Source organism: Miniopterus natalensis, chromosome 7 (assembly GCF_054644295.1).
Source record: "Miniopterus natalensis isolate mMinNat1 chromosome 7, mMinNat1.hap1, whole genome shotgun sequence".
Lineage (NCBI taxonomy): Eukaryota > Metazoa > Chordata > Mammalia > Chiroptera > Miniopteridae > Miniopterus > Miniopterus natalensis.
The window spans coordinates 69,447,469-69,470,160 of record NC_142087.1 but is presented as its reverse complement, the minus strand read 5'-3'; the positions used below and the strand labels follow the sequence as shown (position 1 = coordinate 69,470,160).

Below are 22,692 nucleotides of genomic sequence, written 5' to 3'. Positions count from 1 at the left end.
TGGCACTTTGGAGATGGTCACGTAGTTGGAGTTGGGTAGGACGTGGGCAGAGTATAGGAGTTGTAGAAGGTATGAGCCATCCCGTTACTGTGCGCGCACATGCGTGATTCTGAGGCAAGTCTTAATTATGGAGACGGAGAACATCTCCCTTAGGATCTTTTTTAACTCAAACCAAGAGGTCACCAGTTCAATTCCTGATCAGGGCACATGCCTGGGTTGTGGGCTTGATCCCCAGCAGGGGGCATGCAATAGGTAGCTGATCGATGCTGATATTTCTCATTGATTTTCTCTTTCCCTCTAAAATCCATAAAAACATTAAAAAAAAACTGCAATGGACTGAATGTTTCCCCTTAAAATTCATATACTGAAACCTAATCCTCAATGTGATGGTATTTGGAAGTGGTGCCTTTGGGAGGTTATTAGGTCCTGAGGATGAAGCCCCCCTAAATGCAATTCATGCCCTTAAGAGTCCAGAGAGCTCTCTCAGCCTTTCTGCCATGTGAGGACACCAAGAAGACAGTCACCTGTCAACCAGGAAGTGGGCTGTCACCAGACACTGAATCTGTCAGTACCCTGATCTTGGGCTTCCCAGTCTCCAGAACCGTGAGAAATGTGTGTCTTGTTTAAGCCACCCAGTGTGTGGTATTCTGTTATAGCAGCCTGAACAGACTAAGACAGAAATAATTCCTATGAAAGGATCTACTTATTGTAGGATGAAAATTAAGTTGAGCATCTGTATAATGGGGTTCTGTCTATTTAACCTACATAAGTTGAAAATGTCCTAAGTCAAAATATATTGAATACTCCTAACCTACTGAACATCGTGGCTTAGCCTAGCCCACCTTAAACATGTCCAGAACACTTACCTTAGCCTACAGTTGGGCAAAACCATCTAACACAAAGCCTGTTCTATAAAAAAAAAAAATGTGAAATATCTCATGTCATTTATCATGTATACTTTTGTACCATTATAAAGTTGAAAAATTAAGTTGAACCATTGTAAATCAGGGACCATCTGGACTAATTACAATAAAAAACATAATACTTCTGACTCCTGCCTTTTTTTTAAAAAAAAAAAAGCAGCCCTTCCTCTCACTTTCTACTTTCCTGCTTTCTATACCACAGACATGGTGTGGTAGCTAAAATAGAAGCACATGTTGGGGATGGAGAGGCAAGAAACCGTCCATCACTTTAGCCTGTGTTTAGGCATTTTCTTCTCCCCTCCCCCCCCATGATGTGCATATCTCACTTCAGTCACTGTTATTGGACTTTGTAGCAGCCAACTAGAAGTTCAAGCTCATACAATGTCCGCAGTGACAATGGTCATGGCTGCCATTTGTTGCGTGCCTGTTTTATGCTCTACGCACCGAGGGTGCATTTTATACGACTCCGTAAGGTTGGTGATGTGACAGCTCAGGTCCTGTGCCACACTGACTCCCACGTTCACCTAGAAGTTTGTGGAAAGACTTGGGGGAAGCCAAAGTGACACCCAGGCTGGTCATTCTGGCCCATCGTGATGTCTGGGGCCAAGCTCATAAGGGCATCGTGGGCCTTCCTCCTGCCTAAGACTTTGCGCATGTGAACCTCTGCCACCGTAGGAACTTTTATGCTTAATAGCAAGCTTCGTGTGTATGAGGTGGCAGTTTCCACAGGCCCTGCACACTTTTATTGAGCGGTCACAGTTGCTGGTTCACGTCACTTAGCTGTATCCTTACACAGGATGCCATTTGCTTCTGGCTTTTACAGAAATACAGGGAAATTTCATACCGGGCCATTAAAATACTGAGGCTTTTGCTCTCAAAGCTACAATCTTCCCTGAGGATAGTCTGCTTCATTCGCTCCCTGTTCATTTGGCATCACCCCCAGCGTGTTCACTGCGATGTTTTGCACATGCTGTATCCTTCACATGTTGGTGAACTTGATGGATTAGTGCAGCCCCCCAGTGTTCCTGCTCAGTTTAGGCCACGTTCCTCAGCTGACAGTAATAGCCACAAAGCAAACAGATGTTCCCTAGACCCCTTTGCCCTGTCTCCTGGTGAGCAATATGCTTTACAGTGGGAAGCACTTAACTGAGAGAGCTTGGCCTGGAGCATATAAAGGAACTCAGACCTATAAACATCTATGCTCTCAAGTATAAATGCTCCTTGAAACCCAGAGGTTAGCTTCTATTTTGCCTTCAGGAGAAAAACCACATGCTTCCCTTTTGTCTACACAAAGTATTTCCATGAGATTGAGGTGTTTGGCATTGGATCTATAAAACATGAGCATAGCCAGATAAATTGGTGCTGAAAATGGTGTGCTATGCCCCTACTTTCCAAACCCTTTTCCCTTTACATTGCTTTCCCTTTACACCTGAAAGCTTAAGTGATTGTCCAGCACTTCTTGAGAATGAAATCGAAAACTTCCTGCAGATTCCTTCCTCTCCCATGATCACCAGCCATCTAGCCTGGCATTTTAGTTGCTATTAACTACTGGGAAGCCTTTAATGCTAATCAACGGAGCAGAGGTCAACATTTTCTGTACCATCACCAATAAAATTGGTCTTAAAATGCTGAGACAAGGTACATCCTCTGGAGCTAATAAGATACAATTATTGGCTCGTGAACAGAGGTGTTTGCCTGTGTCCTCATGAGTGAGCTGTCTAGAGGTCACAGCATCCTGTTCGACGGGGACACAGGCCGGGCCAGCTGGGTTTTCAGATGGTTGTACAAGCACTGAGAAGAGAACGCCAGATAACGCACCTTGAACTTGGAGCCATTCTCGGTTTCATTCTGCTGTATGCAGGCATACCTCGTTTTATTGCACTTCAGAGATGTTTCAGGTTTTTTACAAATTGAAAGCAAGCCCCTTTGTCAGCAACAAGATGACGGCTTACTTTATTGAGATACTCACTTTATTGCAGTGGTCTGGAACCACACCCGAAATATCTCCTAGGTGTATGTGACCTGACTTAATTACCCCCAAACTTGCCTTTGGGCTCTTGCATGTATGCTGTCTGCTAGCTCCTTCCCCTCTGCCTGGCTAACTCCAGCCTCTGATACTGAGCTTAAATGTCATCTTCCTCCTGAGCCTGCTGGTAGATTATGGTCCCTGTTGATACCTGCCCTTACCTTCCCCATCACGCAGTTACCACATTTTGTAATTACATGTTTGGGTGATTGTTAGTTTAACTCTCCCCCCACTGGACTATTAGCACAGTGAGGAAGGAACCTGCCCGTTCTGGTCACCTTTCTACCGCAGTGGCTGCCATTGAGGAGGCTCTCAGTCAATATTTAGGGAATGAGTAAAGTGCAGTCGGCCCTTATTATTTGTAGCATGTGCATTTGCAAATTTACCTACTCGTTAACATTTATTTGTAACTCCCATCAATCCTTGTGGGACTGACCAGACACATGCAGAGCAGACAACTCTGTCTCCCACAGTGCACGTTCCAGCTGAGGCTGACCCAGGTGAGGCTTTGCCTTCTTTCAGTCTTCATACTGTAAACTCGTGTCCTTTTTTTTAGCGCCAACTTTTTTGCATTTTTGTTGATTTCACAGTTGAAAATGGCCCCCAAGCCTAGTGCTGAAGTGCTGTCTAGTGTCCTAAGCACAGGGTGGCCGTGATGTGCCCATAGAGAAAATACATGCATTAGATAAACTTTGTTCAGGCGTGAGTTATAGCTCAGATGGTTATGACTTCAGTGTTAATGAATCAACAGATATTCAGTAAATAAGTTGGCTTTAAACAGAAACACATTTTAAAAAATTAGGTTACGTATTGATGAGTTTGCAAAATAGTTGTGACCAGAGGCTCTCAGAAGCCTACCCCTGCATTTCCCCAGGAGTTATTGGTTAAGTTGATATTGTGGTGAACTTACAGGACATAACTACCATGGGTAATGAGAATCGACTGGACTAGCTCCTTTTAATTGTGGACATTAAAGCTCTGAGAATTTCAGTGTCTTGCCTCAAGGCATAGATAGCTAGTGACCACAAGACTTGAAGTTTTCATTTGTTCAACAAATATTTGAGCCCCTCCCCTGACTCAGCAGTTGTGTCCATTTGACCCTCCAGATCCTCAACCCCCTAAACCAAATGGACATGAACAAAGTGTCCTAACTTCAGTAAATTATTATAAACAAATAAGCTCAGTTGCACAGATCCACCAAACTCCTCCCGAGCTAGACTAAAAATATTTACTGTGTGCTTCTGGTCTCCAGTCTGCAGGTCCGCAGAGACACCCATTAGATGGCTGTGATGTTTTTTTAAGTTGCAAAATTTTCCAGATGAATTCCACAATGGGAGTATGTTAGCAGTATGTTGTTGGATCATCTCCAGGGAAAATAGCTTTGGTCAAGGAGGAAAAATACACATCAGAAAATTCATGCTCATCAAGTCATCATGGGTAGAAATAATTTACAAAGATGTATTTATACATTTCCTTAGTCTTGAGGTTTGTCAGGTATTGGGATATCTGGGGTAGGGGGAGCGTTTGTAGATCTGTGGTTGGCCACGGAATGACAAAGTTATTCCAATGAGCGACTAGTTCCAGCTGAATCCTCCCACAGATCTAATTCAGCATTTCAGGAGGAGTTTTTGGATTATTTCATATCATCTTTGAAAAGCTAATTGGGTTGAGTTTTCATTTATTACAGAGGTAGTGTCTTTAACTTAGGTGGACATCACTATATATAAACGCCCCTGTGAAGGAAGCAGTGAGAACGCCTACAGATCTGTCAAAGCGGAACCGTGTGCACGTGGTTCAGATAGTTTATTCACCAAATGCTTTATCTTAGGCTCAGAAAGGCTCTGCCCTCTGCGCAGGCATACCCAGAATATGGCAACAGGAATGTTCTGAAAAGAGCAGCCGAAGTTGGTGTTTAGGAATCGAAACACAGTGGGTCACTGAAAATGAAATATTAAAGGAACTCCTACCTTCTTTAGTAAACAAGACATGAGTCAAATATGAAGATTTGGGCATTTCATCCCCCCTACCACCACCATTTGCTTACTGAGTAGTGTGATCCTTTTGTGTGTGTGAAAGGTTCACGTTTCCAGGTAGGGCTGCAGCTAGGATGTGAGATGCTCTGGTTTGAACTGGGAAAAGGTGTCCCTTCCTTTAGGCTGATACACAGGGGAGTGCAGGTTGGGTTTCGGCAGGGAGCCTGTGGGTGGGGCAAAGCTACACAACTGTACCCAGAGGTCCCAAGTCCTGCAGTGGCCATCTGGAGAATTATCGCGGACTCAGTAAACTCTGGCATTTTCTAGCACTCGACTTAAAACACAACTAAAGGGAAGGAGAAAATGCTCTGCAGGGAGGTGCTAGGGATAAAAGGACGGTGTCAGACACTGAGAACTTGGGGCGACCTCTGAGCTCTGTTTTGTCTGCACAACCTTCTCATTTTACAGATGAGCAAGCTCTGGTCCGGGAAACTTTCGGCCATGTGTTTGATCACGCAGCTCGTTGCTGACGGTGGGAAAGGTTTCTGCTTCAGCCCACTCAGAACGGACCTATTTCCTCTGTATCCGTATGACACACAGCCACATGTCAGTGGATACCGTGGCCAGGCCCAGCAACGTTTCCTGGGACCCAGGCTCTCCAGAAATCCTGATACTGCCTGCGGTCAGGCAGAGCCATGGCTCGGTGCTCTCTGGCTACAGCTAGTAGACTTAATGAATCTTGTTTCATGTCATTTCCCCCCTTTCGGTTTTGGCATGCAATGAATAAAAATTGCTAAAAGTGCAGCCCAATCACTTCTTGTAAACTCTTAGAAATGCTGGGAGTAGGTTCCTGCCTGCCCACCTCCCTACTTCATGGTGCCTGGGAGAAGGCATCAAGCAGCACTTTTGAGAACTGGTTATTTCACAGCCATGTTAAGAAACCTGTGTTGTAGGATTTCACAGTGTGTGTACTGGCTTCTCATTCAAAACTGGCTCCTGCAAAACCAAAAATAATGTAAGTTCTTTTGATTGAACATATTAAGAGCATTTATGGAATGCACTTCTACATCAGTGTGGGAGGCCTCATTTCCTTATGTAATCTCTCCAGTAACAATCCTCAGTGTTGACATGGAACCTTTCTCCAAGGTCAGAGAACCTGCAGTGACCCCTGACCTCTGTAATATGTGTGGAAGCCACGCACAGAAATGTGTGGCATGAGCGAGCTTGGGTTGCTTTTCTTTTCCATTTTTTAAAGATTATTCCTTGTGGGGTATAGACTGATATGGGGCTGATGGAAATATCAATTGGCTGAGTCTTTCTGGTTGAACAGCTCTGAGCATCACATCTAATTTCGTGGAACATGATTACTTAAAATGAAGGGTAGGTGGTGTCAGGAAATGTTCATTGAGTACCATGTGCCAGTGTGTTCTATGCATCTTAACTCAGTCTTCATAGGAGCCTATGAGGAAAGTAATATTGCTGTCCCTGTTTCGCAGGTGAGTAAACTGACATGGAAGTTAGGTTCTCTGCCCAAAGTCACGCAGCTTCTATGTGTCAGAGTAATTTAAAAATTGGGCCATCTCCCTTCACGGCCCACACTCTCAGCCTCTCTGACCTACTGCCTCCAAAGCTATAATGCGGCCTCCTTACAACCAAGTTGTATTGGGCCTTTAATGTGTTATTTCTTATTTCATGAGACTGTTTCTTTTAAAAAGCAGATTATGTTGTTAAGTCTAAATATTGGTGTCAACAACCTTAATACTCAAATAACCCAAGGAATTAATGAAAGCAGCCCCTTTGTTAAAAGCACCCCAGGATCCTGAGAGTTGGATGCACCTTGCATGTGCGCACTGCTGTGCCGTGCCTACCCCATCAGGGTGGGATGCAGATGGAGGGGATGACGTTTATCTTTGGGGTCTCCATCCTCTCCTTCCTTTCCGCAGCCTTCTTGGTGTTCCCTGGCTGTTCAGCACCCCTCACTAAAGAACTACCTCTCTGTCCCAGGTGTGCCACGAAGCCTTAACACCTTCCCCTCCACTTGCATCCAAATCTGTCTCGGGTCCTGTTTCCCGGATGCTTTGCTGGGCAGCTGGGCAAATCTGCAACCACTTTGTATTGCTGCATATGTGTGTGATGGGTGCTTTTGAAAGTAATTTCATTTTTGTGCAATACTGCTAGAGATAATGGGACCAAGGAATGGAAGTCTCAAGGTAGAATTTTAGCCTGGGAAAGACAGGGATAGAGATATTTGGGGGCCCTGACTTGTCTCTTCCATGGTCCCCAGGGAAAGATCAGTAAACAGTTTGAGGGCCTAAATTCATCTTCCCAGTTGTAATGGCTCTTCTCTGCCTTTTGCAATCTGTGGGTTTAGCTAGTGACAGATTATAATGGTAGCCTTTGGGTGCTAACCACCTGAGATAGATGCTTTTGGTCTTCTCTGGGCTCTCACCCAAAGTCATGGTCATGTTAGAATGAAGTTTTACTGAACCTACCGTAGTTTCTATAGTAAAGGAAGTTTGTGAAATTAGCATTTGGTACATAAGGAACTTTGTTCTTTAGACAAAATAATAAACCTTGTGTTTACAGCTCCACCATTAAAAATGCCGACCTCTTAAAATGTATTGGTTAGCCAAGCAATTGCCAACTAGATGTACTTGCAAATAATTAGGCCCAGATGTCGTTCCTGACCATCGCAAACTAAAACTAACGACCTGGAATTCATGTCCTCAGAGTGGCGTCCTTAAATTCTCCCTTTAAGACCAACTTAAAGCAGTGGCTCTCTGAAGGGTAAATTAACCTCTTTCCATATATTGCAAACAAGTAATGGCCAAATATCCAGGAAAATAATTTAGTTGTTACTTAGTCATCCTCCTAAGATTTAATGTAACTTAGAATTCTCCATCTAATGCACAGTGAAATGAGCCACAGTCACCATCGCTTTGTAAGGTTTTAAAAATTCTCCTCTACTGTTTAAAAATAGTACAAAATATAATCAGCTGTTTTTTTCTTATGAAGTATGAGAATTGCAGTCAACTGTTATGGCCTCTGAAACCCTTTCCCCATCCTACTGAAATGAACACCCTTCTCTCGGATTCGCTGGAAATGGACCTGCTCATTGAAAATCTAATTGTAAAATTACAGCGTGCAAGTTCACTTGCTTGGGAATGAATGGTGGTCAGTCTTTTAAAGAGACACCAAAGTGGAAATTATACTTAGGGCACCTCACCTTCCCCACTTTTTCCTCCCACCACCCCTTTATGTTCTGTGTTCCTGGGAACCACTTTTAAAGTAGAGGCAACATTTGGAATAAATCTCCAGACCAGATTGTTTACAGGTTTGTGAAAACCAGACCTGCTATCAGGCTTCATGCAAAAGTGAACGCGGTGTTCTTTGCTTTCTGAGTGATGGTGTGTTTGTTTTTGGCATGTTCACAGGAGGCTTTAGTGTCTGAGGGCTGAGTGGCCGTCCTTAGTGACTTCCTGTGGAGACAGGCTTTGGCCAACGGTTGCAACTCGTGGGCTCTCTGCAGCCCTACTAGCCTTTTGTGGGATGTTTTGGCTCAAGAGTCATCTTCTGTCCTTAGGGGTTGGCCAGCACCCCATGTGCTGAATCTGTCTGCTGCCTGCTGTTGTAAATAAAGTTTTATTAGAACAAAACCACACCTATTTCTTTACATGGTGTCAATGGCTGCTTTCCTGCTACAGTGGCAGAATTGAGTAGTTGAGACAGACTGTATAGTCCAGACAGTCTAAAGGATTTGCCACCTGACCCTGCACTGAGGAGTTGCCAGGAGACGTTATATTTCATTTATTTTTCAGCAAGTCCCTCACACTTGTCTTCTGTCACCTGATGACACTCTCCTCTATGCCCAGTGGTTCAGCCTCATCTCCTTGAGTCCCCTCATGTTGCTCCCACTGGGTGACCAGTCTGGAAGCTGTGCTTGCGAACCGGCTCTCCTGCTAACCTGTCGTCGCAGCCTTTGTCCTTGGGTTTCCACGTTGGATGGAGCCTGTCAGCGTTACAGTCACAAACCAGCATCTAAAAGTGGGAAACTGAAGTTTAGAACCAGAAGAGACCAGTCCGTCATGGTCAAGCTCCCTCTTTGTTTAGATGACAATGTCCCTAGGAGGCTGAAGGACTACCCGCGGTCACACATCTAGGTAGTGGCCGTCAGGGTCCCCCTCAGGCCTCCTGGCCCGGGTTCCAGCTCTCTTCCCACAAATGCCATGTTGCTTCCACACACACACCTGACGGAACAAAATGTGCTGTGTAAAATGTAAACATTTTCTTTATTTCTACCGTATGTGGCTCTATCCAGGTGGGCCAGAGAGAGATGATTTATGCTCAGAAGAAAAAACAAAACTCCTGTTAATGCTGGATATGTGCTGTGTTTTTCTTCTTCACTGTTTATTCCACCAGGACTCAGCCATCAAGCAGAATAAAATCTGTTTTTTAATCTTCTTGTCAGTAATGACAATGCTAACAATTTTTTACAGCCTACTTTTAAACCATCAAATAAGCTGCCTTTCTGTTTAATGTGCTATTTTAGCAATGCCGAAAGCCTTCTGGCTACATATGTAACTTCTAGAATCAGCAGTTCTATGTATTAATGTTGCTTAGAGAGCTGACATTTTTGCTTATGATGTGTGTATTATAAGCATTTAAATTTTGTCATTTACATGGCGTTCATTAAATAATCACTTTTGATATAATTTTCTATTCTCGTGAGAGGGGTCAGTATTAAATTAGATAGTAACTAATATTTACACTTATATTTGATTTTGAACAAAATGATAGATTAGTCCAGTGACAGGCAGTTACTGTGCCTAGTTCTGAATTATTTCTCTTCACAGTCAGCATGGAATCTCTCAATTTGTTTAGCGCAGTGTTGGCTTTGAAAATGGGTTTGGGGGCTTACTGGCTGACCTTGGGCAATTTCTCAACTTCTCTGAGCTTTAGATTCCTTATCTATAAAGTAGAACAATGGTACTAATCTCATAGGATTGTTCGCAGAGAAAAATTGGCAGAATGAGTGAAAAGCACATAGTACTGTGTTTAGCAGAGTATAACTAGTCCAAATAGAAGCCTTTAAGCTCTGTGATTTGTTAATGGTTTTCTATTGACATAGTGATAAGCCCTCAGATATGTTGGTTTTATTAAGCAGGTGGACTTAAAAAAAAGAATGACCAGATTAAATTTATCCTTTATTGGGTGTGAAGAGTTTTGATGTCTCCTTCCTGGAGGGAGTGACCCTCAGCTGTGCTGGGTGTCTGTGGGAGGCTAGATTGGGGACAGGAGGGATGTTGGCCAGCTCTGTGGGGTTGGGGACAAGAACAGTGTCATTCCCTGAGAGCTGAAGGAAAGGGTACTATGTCAACAGGAATGTTTTTCCAGGCTCATGCCCCAAACTTACGTGATTATTTTTGGGAACATGGTGAGAAGGGGGGCTGAGAAGTAAAATGGTTAGAACGACCTGGCGCTGCTTCCTGTTCAGAGATTTATTTAAAAGTACCCCTACCCTGGGGCTGGCGTCTGCGCTGGAACTGGGGCTCCCCTCCGCACTGGAGAGATGTCCTTTTCACCGGGTTCCCAGTCAAAGTGGGCCAGTAGTGGCAGGCTCTCTGTCTTTTTCCTCTTTGCCCCACTGTCACAAAATAGTTTTGTAGATCAACTTTGCTGATCATAGAAGTCAAGGATGTAGAAAGAGCCTAACTGTCCCATTAGCCTTCGGGCTCAGGCACACACTCTTGGCCAAGCCTGTGGTAAAAAGGTGGAGGTAGGTTTCCACTCAGAAGTGCCTGATTTTCTTAGCGAGGCAGTCTGTACACTCTTTTTGGAACACCTGCAGCAAACCCTAGTGCCTGCAGCTCGTCTTCCTCTTACCTAAACATTGCTGCCCACATGACAGACCCATCGCTGCTGATTGGCAACAGCTGTCAAAAGAGATTGAGCTGAAGTCCTTGTAACTTGTTCAAACCGATCAGTGATGGAAGAGGGCTGAGTTTACCTTGATTTTTTGATTCCAGGGCTGAGACACCCCCCCCCCCCCGGGAGAAGGGGGTTGGGGATGGGGTGGAGGAATTGAGCCAAAAAGAAAAAAACAAAACTCATGGACATGGACAACAGTTGTAGTGATTGCTGGGGGGAGGTGGAGGAGGGTATGGGGGGGACAAATGGTGGTGGACAGAGACTTGACTTGGGGTGGTGAACACATAATACAGTATACAGATGATGTGTTGTAGAATTGTGCACCTGAAACCCATATAATTTTGTTAGCCAGTGTCACCCCCAGTAAATTCAATTCAAAAAAAAAAAAAAAAGGGAAAAGCATATTATATAAAATGATAGCATATTTCCCTTTGTTTCCCCAGAGCTGAAATTTACATGAACTACAAGATGGGGTCCTGAGTCTTGGTCTTGGGTCTAAAGACACGTGGTGATGTCACCAACCATGCTCTGTAAATTGTGTCCTTTCTACTCACCCTCCCTTTCCCTGAGGCTCTTGCCTAGAAAAATGCTATACTGAGAGCTGCAGAAGACTAACCCAGTCTGTCAATCACTCTGTCTCAGAAAAGATCCTTGCTAGGGTATGCTGAGCCATAGCTAATACTTTCTTTGATTCTCAGAAATAAACTGTGCAGAGAAATCTCAGTTTAATCCTAAGAATCACTTAGGAAAAGAACCTGAACTCAGTCTAAAGGAAAGAACCAGTACTTAGCACACACTCTTGACAAAGCCTGCTGTGTGAGAAGGTGGTGGTAGGTTTCTACTCAGAAATGTTTGATTTTCTTAACAAGGTAGCATGTACACTTGTTTTGGAACACCTGCAGCAAACCCTAGTACCTGCAACTCTTCTCCCTAGGTTAGCTTTGTTTCCAAAGGAGAATTACCTAAGTAGCTCAAACATGTTCTCCCAGTTACACTGTAGTTGGTGAGATCCTGGGGCCTTTTCTTTCTGGAGCCTGGGCTTGACTGCTTCTGTTTATGCCTTTGGCAGAAAGAATAGGGTAAGAAGTTACCATTTTGATGGGGTAAAGACAGTCTATTCAATAGACGGTGTTGGGAAAATTGGACAGGTACATGCAAAAAAAATGAAACTAGACCACCAACTTACAGCATACACAAGAATAAACTCAAAATGGATCAAAGACTTAAGTGTGCATTGCAAAACCATAAAAATTCTAGAAGAAAACAGGCAGTAGTAAAACCTTGGACATTTCTTGTTGCAATATATTTTTCTGATATAGCTCCTTGGGCAAGAGAAACAAAAGAAAAAATAAACAAATGGGCCTACATCAAACTAAACAGCTTTTGCACAGCAAAGAAAACCATCAACAAAATGAAAAGACAGCCTGCTGAATGGGAGAACATATTCACCAATGATACATCTGATAAGAGATTAATATCCAAAATTTATAAAGAACTTATAAAACTCTACACCAAGAAAACTAATTTTAAAAAATGGGCAATTGACCTGAAAAGACACTTCTCCAAGGAAGACATACAGATGGTCAATAGACATGAAAAGATGCTCAACATCACTAATAATCAGAGAAATGCAAGTTAAAACCACAATGCATTATCACCTCATACCTGTCAGAATGGTTACCATCAATAACAAATGCTGGTGAGGGTGTGGAGAAAAGGGAACCCTCATACACTGTTGGTGGGAATGCAGTCTGGTGCAGCCACTGTGGAAAGCAGTGTGGAATTTCTTCAAAAATTAAAAGTGAAATTGCCTCATGACCCAGTGATCCCACTTCTGGGAAAATCCAAAGAAACCCAAAACAGTAACTGGAAAGAATATATGCACCCCTATGTTCATTGCAGCATTATTTACAATAGCCAAGATTTAGGAACAGCTCAAGTGCCCAATCAGTGGGTGAATGGATTAAAAAGCTGTGGTACATTTACACAATGGAATACTACTGAGCCATAAAAAAGAAGGAAATCTTACTTTTTTGTGACAGCATGGATGGACCTGGAGAGTATTTTGCTAAGTGAAATAAGCCAATCAGAGAAAGACAAATACCATATGATCTCACTTATATGTGGAATCTAATTAACAAAATAGAAACAAACTCGTGCATACAGAAAACAGACAGCTGTCAGAGGGTTGTGGGGCTGGGTGAAAAATGTGAGGAGATTAATCAGGGAAAAAAAAACTACAGGCAATAGTAATTGCTGGGGGAAAAGAGGGCGGGGAGTTGGAAGAGGGCATAGCCAGGGATAAATGGTGATGGAAAGAGGCTTGACTTTGGGTGGTGAGTACATGATGTAGTATACAGATGATATAGTTATACACTTAAAGCCTGTATGGTTTTATTAACCAATGCCACCCCAATACATTTAATGAAAAGTTATTTGGGGAGAGGTTAAGAAATATCACTGGATATCCAGATTCATTAGCTTTCATTAGCTGGCCATTGTCTGGAAACAATCCATTGTGAGTTTTTTTAAACTGATGTATAATTGACATGCAGTATCCTAATAGTTTCAGGTGTATAGCATAGTGATTCGATATTTATATACATTATGAAATCCACGTGATAAGTCTAGTTACCATCTATAGCCATACCAAGTTATTATAATTTTATTGACTCTGTCCCCTGTGCTGTACATTGCATCCCCATGGCTTATTTATTTTAAGCTACAAGTTTGTACCTATTAATCCCCTTCACCTATTTCTCCTGCTCCCCCACCCCCTTTCCTCTGGTAACCACCAATTTGTTTCCTGTATCTATGGGTCTGTTTCTGGTTTGTTTTGTTTGTTCATTGTTTCACTTTTAGATTCCACATTTAAGTGAAACCACACGGTATTTGTCTTTCTCCATCTGACTTATTTCACTTAGCGTAATACCCTCTGGGTCTAGCCATACTGTCTCAATTCTTAATAAACTCTCAGAAAATTCATCTTGACCTTTAAGTACTAGTCTTTCTCAGGCCACACTAGTCTTTTTCTTCCTCGAGTTCCTGTGGCTGTTCCCATGCAAAGGAAGAGAGCATTTGTCTCCTTATAACTCATCTGTTCCTGCTGCTTCCTGACCGTAGATGGCTAACCCTGTTTCTGACTTTGGAGTCACTTTCCCAGGTGTGGTTTGGTGGGGGTAGGTAGGAATATGTTTTCAGGTGGGACCTGCAGGGAAGTAAGAGTGAAGGAACTCATAATAAACACAGATGCTTAGCAGCCCATAGGAGTAGCTGTAGCGTCCAAGCAGAGAACGGATTAGAGGGCAATGTGTTGTTCTAGAATGTCTGGGGAGCTTTCCCAGGGCATCAGAAATGCTTGAATGCTCACATTCCAGCTGGGATAATAACTTCAGAGGAAATTGCACCTAGGGTTCACTTGTGCTGAAGCCTTCCCTGAACCGATTATCCCGCTTACATGGAAGAGATTAGGCACCTTTTAACATGTCATTTTCTGAATCGCTCACATTAGGAGGTCTCCCATGGAATGATACAAGCTGAGGTGAACAGGAGGTTAAATGTGGTCCACAGGAGGAACCTGGGGAGAAATGGGGGCTCTCTGGAGGTTTGGAGCCTGTGTTTTGATCGAGTGGAGAGCTTAGCCCCTGCTCTGTGGATGCACTGGGCTTGGTCCCTTCCCATCCCACCCCACTCAACGTGGTGCCCAGGCAGAGGTGGACTGGCAACTAGCCTCTGCGGCTGTGCATTTGTCTTGTTTTTCTAAAGACAGGTTCTCTTAGATAATTCTGTGGGAATTATTTTCGTTCAGTGGCAGAAGCCTTTCTCTGAGGAGTACCATGGATTCTGCCATATTTTAAATCACCCCTTAAAAGCGCTGATGCTGGGAAGAGAGGGCTGCAGGGGGGTGGTTCCCTAGCTGGGGAACCATGGCTCACACCCCCTCCAAACTGGTACCGAACAAGTCGATAAAGCCAGCCTGTGGCCCTGAGCACCTTTCCCATATGCGCCTGGAGGCCAGTCTTTCATGGTCATTTCCTGCCACCAGGGACCACAGAGCTCTGAGCTCCCTTGGCAGCCTTGGCTCCGGGAGCTCCTGCACCTGGACTGGGGTAGCCCCTGCCCCACCATGCACCACATGCCCCATGAACGTTTAGATTTATGAACCTTTTGTCCCCCTGCCCTTCCCCCCCCCCCTTTTCTGTTGTAAGAAAGGAATGGAGGGTGTGTATTCCATTAAAATTCAACAGTAGCTGAGGTGGTTGAAAGAGTGCACTTTGGTGTCTGCAAGATGTGAACTGAATTCGGACTCGCTGCCCAGCAGTTACAAGGGCGGTGGGGCCCTCTAGTCACCCTCTCGGAGGCTCAGTTTCCCACGCTGGGAAATGTCCGTTGTGTGTTAATAAAGTGCTATGTGGACAGAAGCCGTTATTTTGCACAAAGCCTTAACTTACGCCTTTTCATTTTGGTGAATTTAAGCTAGAGCGCTGGGGTTCATTTTGACTTGCATTTCAGTGTGTCAGCTGCCAGCCATGTGGAGTGTATTTTCTGGGCTCATCTAGGCACTGAAGGAGCTGGGCCCAGAGGCCTGCCCACCAGGCTCAAAGTGGGCAGCTCACAGATCTGGTGGAGATCTTCTCCAGAAGACACAGGGAGAGATCAGAGTTTCCTGAACTTCTAGCTTCTGCCAACTAAACAGTAATTGTGTACCATACTTCATGCAATCTTCCTGTCCACTCTTAGAAGAACAGCCCTGATGGACCATTGAATTGTCCCCTTGTCAGGCACTCCCCACGTCCCCCAACCCCACCTCCGCGTGGAAAGTCCTCCAGTTCATTTGAAGTATGTGTCAAGAGAGATCAGACCTAGAGGTTTAAGCAGGATCAGCAAATGACAGCAGTGAGTACAAGATGCTCACAGCTCTGCCTGGGCGTCTCTGGGAGGGCCTAACCTTGGCTGGAGAAGTAAAGGGAGATGACAAAGGAAAGGAAAGCAGTTGGAGCCTGACTGGTTAGGCTCTGTTCACGGCCAAGTTCTGGGCTGTGGTGGAGGTGGCCTATCACTAGCTGAGTTGCTTTGTAGACACCAAAAGTTGCCCAGTTCCAGCTGTTGGTACCTGGCTTTATAAACCCATCAGCCAAGGGACTATAGAAACATCTGCGCTTGAAGAGTCTCTCACATGGGTTCCGTGAGGCCAGCCACCTGGTTGTCCAAGCATTTATATCCCTGGGTCTTCAAGACAGCCAGTTCTGTGTGGTTCAGTTCTTCTCTCTCCATCACTGGGGGACAGGAGTGTCGCCCACTACCTCACATCTGTCGGTCAGGCCCATTGTTCCTTACAGATGTGGGGAGACCTGACAGGTCAGCCTGGGCTCTTCGTAGTTCATATATTCTTCCCCTTTGCCTACATCTGCCTGGCTCTGTCTGTTCCTCTTTGTCATGTAGTTTAGTTCTGATGTAAGGATTTGCTCGTATTTGCTGTTACTGTAGCTCTCAGATAGTCTGGAGATGACAGTGTATGCAAAATCCAAGATATTTTTCAGCTTTTGGGAATAACCTAGTATATTCCCTAACTCTCATTCTCTCTCTCCCTCCCTCTCTCTCTCTCGCATATTCACACACACACTATGAGAGCATTTTTTAATTTCTTCTGATTCACTTAAAACTCTTTAAGGTTGAAAGCCTTGTTTTCTTATGCAGAACCAAACTTTAATTTATTCCATGAAAACAGTTGAAATGTGTGCCAAAATAATTGAAAATCGTGACAGTTCTGTCCTATCTTCCACAAGTACCTGTTCAAAATCACTTATTTGAATACATTGGAGGTTACTGGTCACAGGTGGAGGGCAGGTCTGTAATACAATGCATTCATTCACTTCTGACTCTGGACTCAATTATGCAAAGTTGCCACAACTTTTTAAAGAGAGGAAATGAACAGAGTTTTCTGCTAATCCAATAGGTAGGAACAAGCCTGGCAGAGTAAATACTCTCATTCCAGATTCTGATTACAAAAGCAAAATGGTCATTGTTGAAAACTCGGAAAATGCAGAAAACTATAAAGGTATGAAAAATAATCCAACCACTATTGATTGCATCAGACAAAGATAGCCTCCGTAACGTTTTAGGGCATATTTTTCAAGTTTTTTTCTGCAGATACATGCACGTGTTTATTTCTTGTTATTGTGTTATGCACATACTGTTAATCTTGTGTTTTTCATATATGGTGAATATTTCCCATGTTGTTAATTATACAGATATTAAAGTAATATGAAATAATTATAGTTGGGGATGACTTTTAACACATTCTATTTTATTGTGAACATTTTAAGGCTGAATTTGGTGGATATTTTCAGGCGGAAATGAAACCAAATGTAAATAGGGATTAAAGAAAAAGAGAGTCTGGGAAACTGCTACCAAGGTTTTTGGGTTTTGTTTTTTTAAGAATCTAGCATCAGCATCAAATTTTTGCTTGAGTCACTATTTCTATTATTAGGTAAAGTCAACACAGCAATTTCTTCTAGAACTTATGCTCCCATCCTTTGAAACACAGAGTGACCAGAGCTTGTTGCGCTGTTTTGCTAGGCTGGTGGTTTGTAGTGTTTGATTAGAGGTGAACATGAGCTTCACATGATTTTCTGGGAGGAAATGCTGCAGGGACCCGGTTGTTTTAGGTTCGTCCCCCTTCACATGTCATTGGTGGCCCCATTCACACTCAGCTGATGGTGAAAGCATGTGGATCAGCACGTCATCCGCAGCTGAGATGTCCTGCACACCAGGCCCCCAACAGGAAGCCCAGTTTTGAAATCATGGCTGCACAAGTTCAATCAAAAACCTGCTGAGAGATTTTATGAGGGATATTTATGTCTTTAGGGCATCTGTTCTTAACCATATTAGGTCATAGACCCATTTAAGAGAGTCGAAACAACTGGTCACATACACGTGAAATTCTGTGTTAACTTCACAGGGTTTGCAGCGCCCTAAAACCCAAGCTGTTTCTCAAGTTGAAAAGTTTTGCTTCAGATACTCTGAGCTCTAGCCCTACACAGCACCAGTGTCCCCTGAGCACTGGCTTCTCCAGGTGACCATGCACATTCCCTTCTGGGCTGGGATCATCTCTTCCTCCTGAGGGGGGGTCCCTCTTGGGTGGGTCCCTCTCAGGCCAGCCCAGTCCTGCTCCCTTCCCTAGTCCTGCAGGAAACTCACACAATCTCGGCCTTGACACATTCTGAGGGTGATCATCCGTCTCGGTAGCCTTTTGGGATTTTACATTGTGAGTTCTGCACTAGTCACTGTGGCCTCCAAACTCCAGTGGACACACATTCCATTTAAGTTGTTCCCTGGAACCCCTCTGACTGGTTTGGGTGGACTCCATTAGCTTCCTGCAAAGAAATTCTCTATACCTCTCTCTCAGCCTGCTATCTTGTGATCCCCTTAAGGTAGGAGGTGAGCAAAGCCTAGATGAATCGGTTCCAGAACCACTTAGTATATCTTGCATAGGGTGTCTGTTGCTTCCTTGGAATAAGGGGGAGAGTCTTTGCCACAGATTATTTTGTCCTGGCTGGTGGACAGTCTGAGACAGAAAGTGTTCCATTTGGATATCTTAACCTAGATTGCTCTGTCCAGATGGCCAAGAGTGGGGGCCTCAATCGGATGGGATGTGGGAGGGAATGACTTTGGATTGGGAAGAAATGCAATGGATATGCTTCGATGGGAATAATTCTGAAAGGAAATGGGTAGTTTTTAGACCTGGCTCTTCTGTTTTCTCTCACTGAGAAGCAGAAGGGACGTGTCCAACGTCATGACATTTTTCATAACCTATCTTACTGCGTGCTTTAAATATCCAGATGTGAAATTCTGGTTCTCAGAAGCCACATGTGGACTTGTGGCATTCCTGGGACGTCTAAAGCAACAAATGACGCTCACTGGGAGCAAGTGTAGAATCTTGTTATGACATACATAATTTTTCATCATATTTAGTAAAAGCAGAGACATGAGAGCAAGAATTCAAAATACCTATTTTTTCACTGACACCTTGTGGGAAGCAGGAAAGTCTCTTGTTTTGGTCTTAATTCACTTATTTAGGAATTGGCAAGGATATTCCCATGTGTGTTTGGGGCATGTGAAGAGTCTCTGCCCACTCTGCCCCACCCCACCCCACCCCACCCCACCCCACCCCAAGCTGGGAGTTAGTAATAATATGGAAGGAGGGATAAGAGGTATTAGGGAGACATGTCCCCACACATTGATCAGTGAGAGATTTTTTTCATTTAACAAACTTTGAAATCGCAAATGGTCTTTGAAAAGGATTAACCACATGGGTATTCAAGTAGAAAATCACATTGCTCTCCCGAGGATGGTTGCTCTAAAGAAATAATGTGACTGGGAAAAATGGTAATTTCGGAGCATGCAGCTCTTTTCTTGAGGACGGTTGGAATGGCTTGCTAGGTTGGGTCTTGGGGGGTGCTTTCTATAGCCAGAGAGCATAACAAGAGCAGAATTTATACATGCAATTAACCCTCAGAGACCCCACAGAGGTGATCCAGGTCAGCGTGTGTCAAACTGTGTCCCTCAGAACACAGTCCTGTGGATGTTTCAGAGGCAGAGAGAGGAAGGATCTCTGCTGAGATATGTCTGGGAAGCACCACTTGGGTCCCTGATTTGGGCATTCATGGTACATTTTAACACTTTAAGGGTTCTGATAAGACTCGCGCCATTTAGGAACTTGTCTAGCTGGGTTAAAGAAGTGTTTCCCGAAGTTCCTTAAAAAAGGAACACCCTACCCCTTAAGCATTAGGACTTGCGCCATTGGGATGTTGAGCATTTCACTCTTGGGAATGTTCTCAGTTTCCTAACCAGCTGCTGTGACTCAAGATGCATTTCATTTCAAGCTCTGGTTAAATTGCTTTGAAACCAATGGAAAATTTGCTCAAGTGGCCTCTATGGTGGTTTGTTTTCTTTACCTCAGGGGTCAGTTAGAAATTAGAGAGAACCACATATTTAAGTTAAGGTCTGATAAAAGATAAACAGGATTAAGTGATACTAGATAGGTGAAATAATTGGGTACATAACATGCACACAGATATGTTTATATATGTGTGAACACACAGGTTTTGAGTGCAGTTTAAGAAAAAGGAGCTTCAGATAGGACTTTGATAATGATTCTGAAAACAAATAACTCATTTAAAACAAAATAGTCTGTCTAACTGTGCTTTAAATTAAGACATTGAAGGCAGAAACCATGGCTGGTCCCTGGCTCCAGTGTAACTGATTTTTTGTTTGTTTGTTTTTGAGAAATATATAGAAGTTTAATAGCAAATAAAAACATCTGGGAGGAGGCAGAAAGAAAAACGCCATTGATAGTAAATGATCACAGTCTGGCCTGGTGCCACCCACCCAACTATCCACTCATGAACTCACAAATTTTTAATTAATTTATTGGGTTGACACAGGGTAATAAGATTATATAAGTTTCAAGTGTAGATTTCTATAACACATGATCTGTATATTACATTGTGAGCCCACCACCCAAAGTCAGATATTCTTCTGTGACCATACCATTGGCTCCCTTTACCCTTTACGACTCCCCCAGCCCCCTTCCCTCTGGCAACCATACTGAGCCTGTGTCTGTGAGCTTCAGTTTTATATCCCACATATGAGTGAAACCATATGGTCCTTAGCTTTTTCTGAATGACTTATTTCGCTTAGCATAAGTAACAACCAAAGTGCCCTTTGACAGAAGATTGAACAAAAAAGATGTACATATATACTATGGAATACTACTCGGCCATTTGCGACAACACGGATGGACCTTAGGAATATTATGAACTCACTAACTTTTAAAAGAATAACCTTTTCCTAAATTGTTTTATCTTCAGTACGTCCCCTGTGACTTGCTTTATTCCTGCAACACTGTTTTAAAGAATCATTTTGTCCTATGCCAGCTAATTTTCACTGTAGCAAACTGATCGATGTTTGATATTTCTCGCTCACATTGATGTTCCCCTCTCTCTCTCCCCCCCCCTTCCTCTGTCTCTAAAAATCTTTATAAACATATCTTCAGGTGAGGATTTAAAGAAATTCTTTCTACCATATAATTTTGTGCTTTTTTCCTTTTTTATGACACTGCTGCCTTTTTATTTTCCTGTCTTCCATTTAGATTTTTCATCTAAAAATATTTTCTAGCCCGGCTTGGCGTGACTCGGCGGTTGAACGTCGACCTAGGATCCAGGCGATCAGGGTTCGATTCCTGGTCAGGGCACATGCCTGGGTTGCGGGCTCGATCAATGACTCATCATTGATGTTTCTATCTCTCCCTCTCCCTCTCCCTTCCTCTCTCTGAAATCAATAAAGATATATTTAAAAAAAATAAAAATAAATATTTTCTATCTTTTTTTGGAAGTTAAACATTCCATTTCTAGTCATTTGGTGGGTTACTCTTAAATTTTTAATATGCACACTGACCTTCAAGTCTATCATTGTCTATCATTGGTGAATACCTGTTTTTTCCTCTTGAATAAAATACTTAAATTTTTGATCATACCTTTGGTAAGTTTTGATCAGTATTTTGGATATATCTTCTAACCCTCCAGATCACACCTTTTGTTACTGGTTTTGATAGTGGCGGATTTCTTTTTTAATTTCACCACATTTATTCTGTCTTTGTTTATTTTTCCTTATTGCATCTCAGACCTCCCTTTCAAGATGGTAATTGTCCTTTCTGGTGCGACCCATTCTTTGGCAGTTCTATTGGTGACTTAACTTTCTCCTTTATTGTTTCCCCAAAATTACATTTTTCTTTATTTCTTGAAAGCCAGTTTAGCTGTTGACGCAATTCTAGATTGATAGTTATTTTCTAACAACACTTTGAAGTTATTATTTAGTTGTCATCTGGCTTCCAGCTATAGCTGCTGAAGTCTGATATCAGTCAAACTGTCATTGCTTTGAAGTCATCCATTTTTGCTGTCTGCAAACTGTCTTTGCTTTCTATGTTTTGCATTGCCCTCCCTTCCTCCCTTCCTTTTTCTCACTGATTAGAATTTGTTGTGGTTTCAGAATGGGAGGATTTTGTCTTTCATCAATTCTGCAGAGTGGTCAACTGTTACGGCTTCAAATGCTGTCTGTTTTTCTATTTCTTTTGAGTTTCTAATTAGAGGTGTTAAACCTTCTCATTCTCATAATCTCTTAATCCCTCTGTTCAATTTCTGTGCCGTGTACTGAGCTGTTTCCACAGATAACTATAATTCAATCATCAGCTGTGTCTAACCTATTTAACTTATTTCTGAGTCTTTAATATCAAGTGGTGATATATTTTGCATTTTTAGAAAATCTGGTTTCTTTTTCAAATCTGCTTGGTCCTTTAAGTCATTTGTTTCTTGCTCATGTTTTAGTTCCACCTATTATTTCTTCAAAATCAATTACATTTTACATTTGGTTGTTTTATATTATTATTTGAAAATTTAGATTGATCTCCTAGGGTTTTCTAATTTTTAATGTTAGTGGTTTTTGTGTTTTGCTGACTCTAGCTCAAGGAGTTTTATTTCCTCAGTGTTTTGTAATTTTTTATTGTGAATGCATATTTAGACTTCGTAATCTGTGGGAATCCCGAAAGACCTGGCTTACCGGTTTGCCTCTGCCAGGTACCCTGAAGCGCTTTTGAATTGGAACTGTGTTCAGTTAATTTTGCAGCTTGGGGAGATCTCAGATCGTGCAGTTAGGATAAATGCAAACCCTGAAGCAGTGTGAACACAGATCATCTATGGTTACAGATTCACAGGGGGGATTTTTTCTTTCTGAGCAGAGGCCCAGACAAGTTTCCTTGTTGAGCTTCCCTGCTGGTCAGCAGGTT

At 43.0% G+C, this 22,692-nt stretch overlaps 1 protein-coding gene across 1 annotated transcript in view; it reads left to right on the top strand.

Moving 5' to 3' along the window:
* The window catches only part of CCBE1 (collagen and calcium binding EGF domains 1), a 181,569-nt gene that overhangs the window by 23,643 nt on the left and 135,234 nt on the right, over window positions 1-22,692 (top strand). The window lies entirely within an intron of this gene.